Genomic DNA, 6,948 nt, shown 5'->3' on the forward strand with positions numbered 1-6,948 from the left:
CATGTTCGAGAAAACATTCTCCATAAACTGTCTTCAGGTAAAGAATGGTTGAGTATAATTAATAAAAATGTTTGATTTTTGAATATTTGAATAGACTTAGTAAATGCATAGCAGATATAAGATTTTAATGCCAAGAGACTATGATTTCCCTCAACTCCCTTTCACTAAGTGGAACAGGAGTTCTCGCAATTCTAAAAGAGGGCTTCAAAAATAGACAGCATAACTCAGAAATGGAGAATGCAAAGTTTACAAAATGCACAACAGGAAAGTTGCAGAATTATATGAGATTTTTATTTGTCAACCAAATTCTAAAAGTTTTTAAAGTATTTAACCCAGGTTCTACTTTAGAGATGACAACAAATTTGGTAGTATATTGTCATCAGAAAATTTTGAAACAATACAGAAATGAATTATTTTCACATAATAACATCTTTNAGCCCTCAATTTATGAAACATAAGACATTTGATATGTTTTTTAAAAATACACACAAATGCACGACTGAACTTACGTGTTGTCACAGAAGGCAGTGGGAGAAAACAAAGTGAAAGTAGGAAGAGCAGGAGTTAAGCCATACCACAGCCATCCTTAGCCCTCCTGTTATTGACAGCACCTAGTGACCTTGAGTTTCTGCTTTCAAAACCCACTCAAGGTGGTTATGTACACTGTATATTTAAAGCAAGAAAATGTTGATATGCCAAAGGGCTACACTCTCAAGACAAAATGGTGAAAAATCAGTGATTTTGAAAGCTAAGAGGGAATCCATGGGGAATCAGAGGACAATCAAATTGGCAGTTACAGAGAAACTGCAAAGTATGGTGGATTAAATATGACAAAATTTCTCTGTCTCTGACATAACAGTCCAGAGGTGAGCAGGTGTCCTTGGTCATGTAAGTGACTGTGCTCCATTAGGACACTCTGGTTGGCAGGTGGCACTACCACCTCAAGACAGCTTTCTTTCTTCCGTCTCAATCACTGCCGCTGCTGCGTTCATTCTGTAGCCAGCATGAGGGAGAAAAGAGTGAAGAGACAGCTGTGTTCTTAAAAATTCAAGAAAGCTTGGCATTCCAATCATTTACAAATATCCTTCAACCTAAAGTACACATTCAAAAGATTTTCTGGTTAGAGACCTACTCATGAAGTCACCTTTTGTTTGTTTGTTTTGGTTTTTATTTTAAATCTGAAAATGTATTTACATAATTCTTGGAAATGATTTTTTGAGTGTAAAATTTTATTTGTGGTAGCCTATTTGAAGCTGACATTTACCATTTGCTAATTACTGTTACAAAGTCANGTACTTGTTGGGTGGAGGCTGTATTCTCTAGATTAGCTTGGAAGGAACTATGTAGGGTGACCATTCACCTCTCAAAGATTAAGCCTTGACACATTATCTGAGAGTGGATGGTCAAACACATTGTGTCCCTGATAAACTCCCAAACTATGAGTTATATCTTTCTTACCAACTAGGGGGAAGTTTGTTGGGAAAATAGAATAATTTAATCAGGTCCCCTTGCCTGCCTGTCTGGTTGAGGGTGGTGCAGCACATTCTTTGTAAATAAGTTGTATGTGGGTGGAGTTAGTGCACATGTGCAGCACTGCAACATGGCTGGCTTCTGCCCTGGGCATCCACCATGTGCGGCTATGCTCTCGAAACTATGGCTCCAAGGACATGTTTGCCAGTTATCTAACTCATAGACCTGCATGTGAGGGGTCTGGTGACCCAGCCTCGTGTGTGTGGGGTCTGGGGACCCTGCCTGGAAGGTGAAGGGTTTGTGACCCAGTCTGCACAGCAGGCTTGAGGGGTCTGTGAGCTCCAGACCCAGCCCTACCTCGACAATTGTCGTCATGAACAGCATTATAGGCAGGTAAAAGAGTGTGACAAAGTTGGACGGAATCTTTATTTGTTGCCCTCCAAGAGACATTTTATGTCACATTGCTCACAGGTGAGGCCAGCACCCTCCCTTTGGCTCTTTCCACCCTCCCTTTGGCTCTTTCCACCCTCCCTTTGGCTCTTTCCACACTGCTGCACCCACCAGGGGATTTGCACACTGTCCCCTAGGGAGGACTTTCCCTTGTAAATCTGAGATAAAACCTCATCTCTAACCTTGCATTCACTTATCAGGATTCCTCAGTTCATCTCACAGTGAGGTTCCCTGCTCACCTCCTGGGGCTGCTGCTGCTCTGGATCCCTGGTAAGGGCAGAAGTGAGATGAGGAGGGGAATGGGGTCAAAGGCTGAGTTCTGGGGGATCCACTGCTTCCCATATGTGTTCTGAACATGTGTTAGAGGCATATGCTTTGTGCCTCAAGGGAGGACATTTGACATTTTCTATGTGAGAATTAGAATTCACTTAAAGGAAGTAATGACTCATGCTCTCATGAAGATCTTGAAAAAATCCTCTTATGCCTTGTAAATATTGGGCTAATTATAGCATGTCTAATTTTTATGGCAGTATTAAAACTTTAAAAAAAAGATTAGTCTGAAATAAATACAACAGGGAAATCATACGTGTTGCATACATGTTGTCTTTAATGTTTGTATAGAAGCTTGCATTTCTCTTTCATTATTTTAGGAACCAATGGCAATGTTGTTATGGCCCAGACTTCACTCTCCCTGCCCATCATCACTGGAGAGCAGGCCTTCCTCTCCTGCAGAGCCAATCAGAGACTCTGACATAGTAATGGAATGACATATTTGAATTGATACCTGCAGAAGCCAGGCCAAGCTCGGAGTCTATGGGTTTTTCAATAGGGATTCAGAGGTTCCAGACAGGTTCAGTGGCAGAGGATCAGGGACAGATTTCACACTGAAGATCAGCAGGGTTGAGGCTGAGGATGTTGGGGTTTATTACTGCCAGCAAGCTATACGACTTCTTCGCACAGTGTTGCAGCCCTGAACACAAACCTCCCTACTGGCATGGCCCAGCTACCCACACATGTTGTTTGTCTGAGGAACAGTGCAGCAGATTATCTGTGTCTGTGTATGAGGAAGATGTTGCAGAACTCATGGGAATAGCTTCCAGCTGAGGGTTCTGGACCATGAGAGCCTCAGCTACACCTCAGGTACTACATGTTAAGGCCTCATTAGCTGCAACAGCCTTGCAATGGCATAAGCAGGAGGGACACTTTAGCTGGTCTCAGTGTCATGTGAACAACCTGTTATGATAAGAGAGAGTTGAATGAAAGCTCTTCCTAATCATCTCTGTCTTGCCTACATTTGTCAAGAAAACTTAGTAGGCATAACAACCAGACAATTGATGCAGATGACTCCAAAAAGTTGAAGAAATGTTGGAAATTACCAGTTTGAGGTATATTTTTCACAAGATATTACTTGGTGATATTGAAAAATTGGTGCTTTTTCAGCTTTCCACCTTCCTACTTCTTTACCACTTACAATAAACTACCTGTTCCATTATCATGTTCGAGAAAACATTCTCCATAAACTGTCTTCAGGTAAAGAATGGTTGAGTATAATTAGTAAAAATGTTTGAGTTTTGAATATTTGAATAGACTTAGTAAATTCATAGCAGCTTTGAGATTCTAATGCCAAGAGACTATGATTTCACTCAACTCCCTTTCACTAAGTGGAACAGGAGTTCTCGCAATTCTAAAAGTGGGCTTCAATAATAGACAGCATAACTCAGAAATGGGGAATGCAAAGTTTACAAAATACACAATAGGAAAAGTGCAGAATTATATGAGATTTTTATTTGTCAACCAAATTCTAAAAGTTTTTAAAGTATTTAACCCAGGTTCTACTTTAGACATGACAAATTTGGTAGTATATTGTCATAAGAAAATTTAGAAACAATAAAGAAATGCATTATTTTCACATAATAACATCTTTCCCTGAAAATGAGTCTAAATCTTATACTCATAAATGTACAGAAAATTTATGTTTTTTATTGATCTCATTTAAAATAATGCTAGTCATAAATGTACAGAAAATGTATGTTTTTCATTGATCTCATTTAAAATAGTGTTCAAAGCTATAACTGACCTAATAATGGGTCACATCAGTTACATATCATAAGGCAATATGATGGACATTATAGAAAGATTGAAAGTGAACAACGCTAAATCCTACTTCTGGTTACTGATATAAAGTACATTTGAGATCATTTTCTGTTTCAGAATAATATAATCCCTGGCAAGTGCAAATAAAATTCCAGTTTGTCATTTGCTAGGTTTTGCAGTGGTATGTAAAAATTTATATAGAATTCATGTGAACTTGAGCCCTCAATTTATGAAACATAAGACATTTGATATGTTTTTTAAAAATACACACAAATGCATGACTGAACTTACGTGGTGTCACAGAAGGCCGTGGGAGAAAACAAAGTGAAAGCAGGAAGAGCAGGAGTTAAGCCATACCACAGCCATCCTTAGCCCTCCTGTTATTGACAGCACCTAGTGACCTTGAGTTTCTGCTTTCAAAAACCACTCAAGGTGGTTATATACACTGTATATTTAAAGCAAGAAAATGTTGATATGCCAAAGGGCTACACTCTCAAGACAAAATGGTGAAAATCTGATTCTGAAAGCTAAGAGGGATACCATGGGGAATCAGAGGACAATCAAATTGGCAGTTACAGAGAAACTGCAAAGTATGGTGGATTAAATATGACAAAACTTCTCTGTCTCTGATGTAACAGTCCTGAGGTGGGCAGGTGTCCTTAGTCATGTAAGTGACTGTGCTCCATTAGGTCACTGTGGTTGGCAGGTGGCACTACCAACCCTAAGACAGCTTTCCTTCCCCCAACTAAACCACTGGCCCTGCTGCATTCATTCTGTAGCCAGCATGAGGGAGAAAAGAGTGAAGAGACAGCTGTGTTCTTAAAAATTCAAGAAAACTTGGCATTCCAATCACTTACAAATATCCTTCGACCTAAAGTACACATTTGAAAGATATTCTAATGAGGGACCTACTCATGAAGTCACCTTTTGTTTGTATGTTTTGGTTTTTATTTTAAATCTGAAAATGTATTTACATAATTCTTGGAAATGATTTTTTGAGTGTAAAATTATATTTGTGGTAGCCTATTTGAAGCTGACATTTACCATTTGCTAATTACTGTTACAAAGTCATCTATGAAATTAACTCTTCTCCTCTGAAAAAAATTAGTCTTTCCCTTCTCAAACTCCTTTAATTTCTTCAATTTGCCTTTGGTTTTCTAAAGCTTCAATGTATTTAGTTTAATTTGTTCCTTATGACAAATCTATTTCTTTCATGCTATATTTAAAAGATATTTTTCTTAGTGTTTCCTATACAGCTTTCCATATCAATCTTAATAAATCAGGAGAAAACTAAGATTTATACCAACAATTTCAGTGAGATAGAATCATTATTTTCTTATAGTCCTATATCCCTGTTCTTTCATTTTGTTTTTATTATTGTTGTTATACATATTGTATCTATATGTTACACACCCTGAAATATAAGAATGTGATTGTGTCTTTATATAGTTTTATGTCTATTAAATTAGTTGAGAAATGAGAGAAGAATAAGCACATATTTACACAGCCTATTATATTAATCTTCTTATTTACCATTTCTGGTTCACTATTTTTTTGTTTTTGTGGGATTGAGTTACTATTTGTAGTCATTTTCTCTGTGGAATACAACTCTACTTGTTTTCTTATGGACAAATACATTTTTTTTTCTATTTTGTTTACAAAAATAAATTACATATTTTATACATTTTCTATTCTAAATCAATAGAGAGAGCTATAGAGAAAATGTACACATTTTTCTTTATACCTACTTATTTACATTTATTGGTACTTTTTGATATTCTTAAATGTGGATTCCAATCTCCATTTAGATTTACTTGCTTTTGTTATATATATATTTTTAAATGTATTCATTGAAGGGAAGTTTTGCTAGCCTGGAATTGTTTCCGATATCACTTATTTTGCATTGTTTTTATTTGCCATTATTACTGAAAGATATTGTTACTGGAATAATTCTTGCTTTAAAGTTTTCTATTTTTTTTTCTGGCAGCACTTAGAACATGTCACCCCAGTCCGTTCTGAGCTACACTGTTTCTGAGTGAAATTCTGCTGTTAATACACCAGAGGTCTCTTGGGTCTGGGTGTGAAACTCTTCATTTACTCTACTTGCAGTTCACTGAAATTCTTGGATATATAAGTAATGCTTTTTCCCCCAGAAAACAGAGAAGTTGTTAGCCACTATTTCATCAAATATTCTTCTCTGGTTCTTTCACTCTTTCGTCTTCTTTTTGGACTCCCATTATACTTATGTTTCTTCAGTAGTGGTGTCCCACATTTCTCTAAGTGTTTGTTCATTTTTCTTTATTCTGTTGCCTCTCTGTTCTTTAGATTGCATAATCTTTAGCAATCTATCTTCAAGTTTGTTGATTCTTTTCGCAGCAACTTTAAATAGCTGGTGAGTGTTCTAATACATCTTTCATTTTAGTTTGTTCTACTTTAGTTTGTACTTTTATTCAGGAGGCTAAGATCATCGTCAATAGAAATCCCACAATATAACATCTACTTTAAATGTGAGAAAATAATGTTAGCATTTTCAGAAAGACGTGTTGTGAATACAAAAATAAATAAAGCCAAACAGTTTTACAAACTATATTTATAGGTAATAATGGATGTCTAAAAAAACCCAGAACAGAGAATAGTCAAAAAGAGTTGTATAACTATGTGTTTTTATACAGAATCCTTGCAGAAGGATTGACTCTGTATTTCATAAGGAGCCTGAAATACTCACTCTTGGAATACATAAAAAAACTTGCAAAATCTAAATCTCTTGCTCCCAAAGGCAGAAACAGTGTGGAAAGACTGTGTGGCATGTTTGTCTCTCATAAGTGACCTGAGGGAAGCCCTAATTCAACAAGAGTACAACGGGTATGAACAACACACACACACACACACACACACACACACCTTTCTTTTGGTGATAAGACTTGGAAAAGGGAC

Source organism: Galeopterus variegatus, unplaced genomic scaffold (genome assembly GCF_000696425.1).
Source record: "Galeopterus variegatus unplaced genomic scaffold, G_variegatus-3.0.2 Scaffold10765, whole genome shotgun sequence".
Classification (NCBI taxonomy): Eukaryota; Metazoa; Chordata; class Mammalia; order Dermoptera; family Cynocephalidae; genus Galeopterus; species Galeopterus variegatus.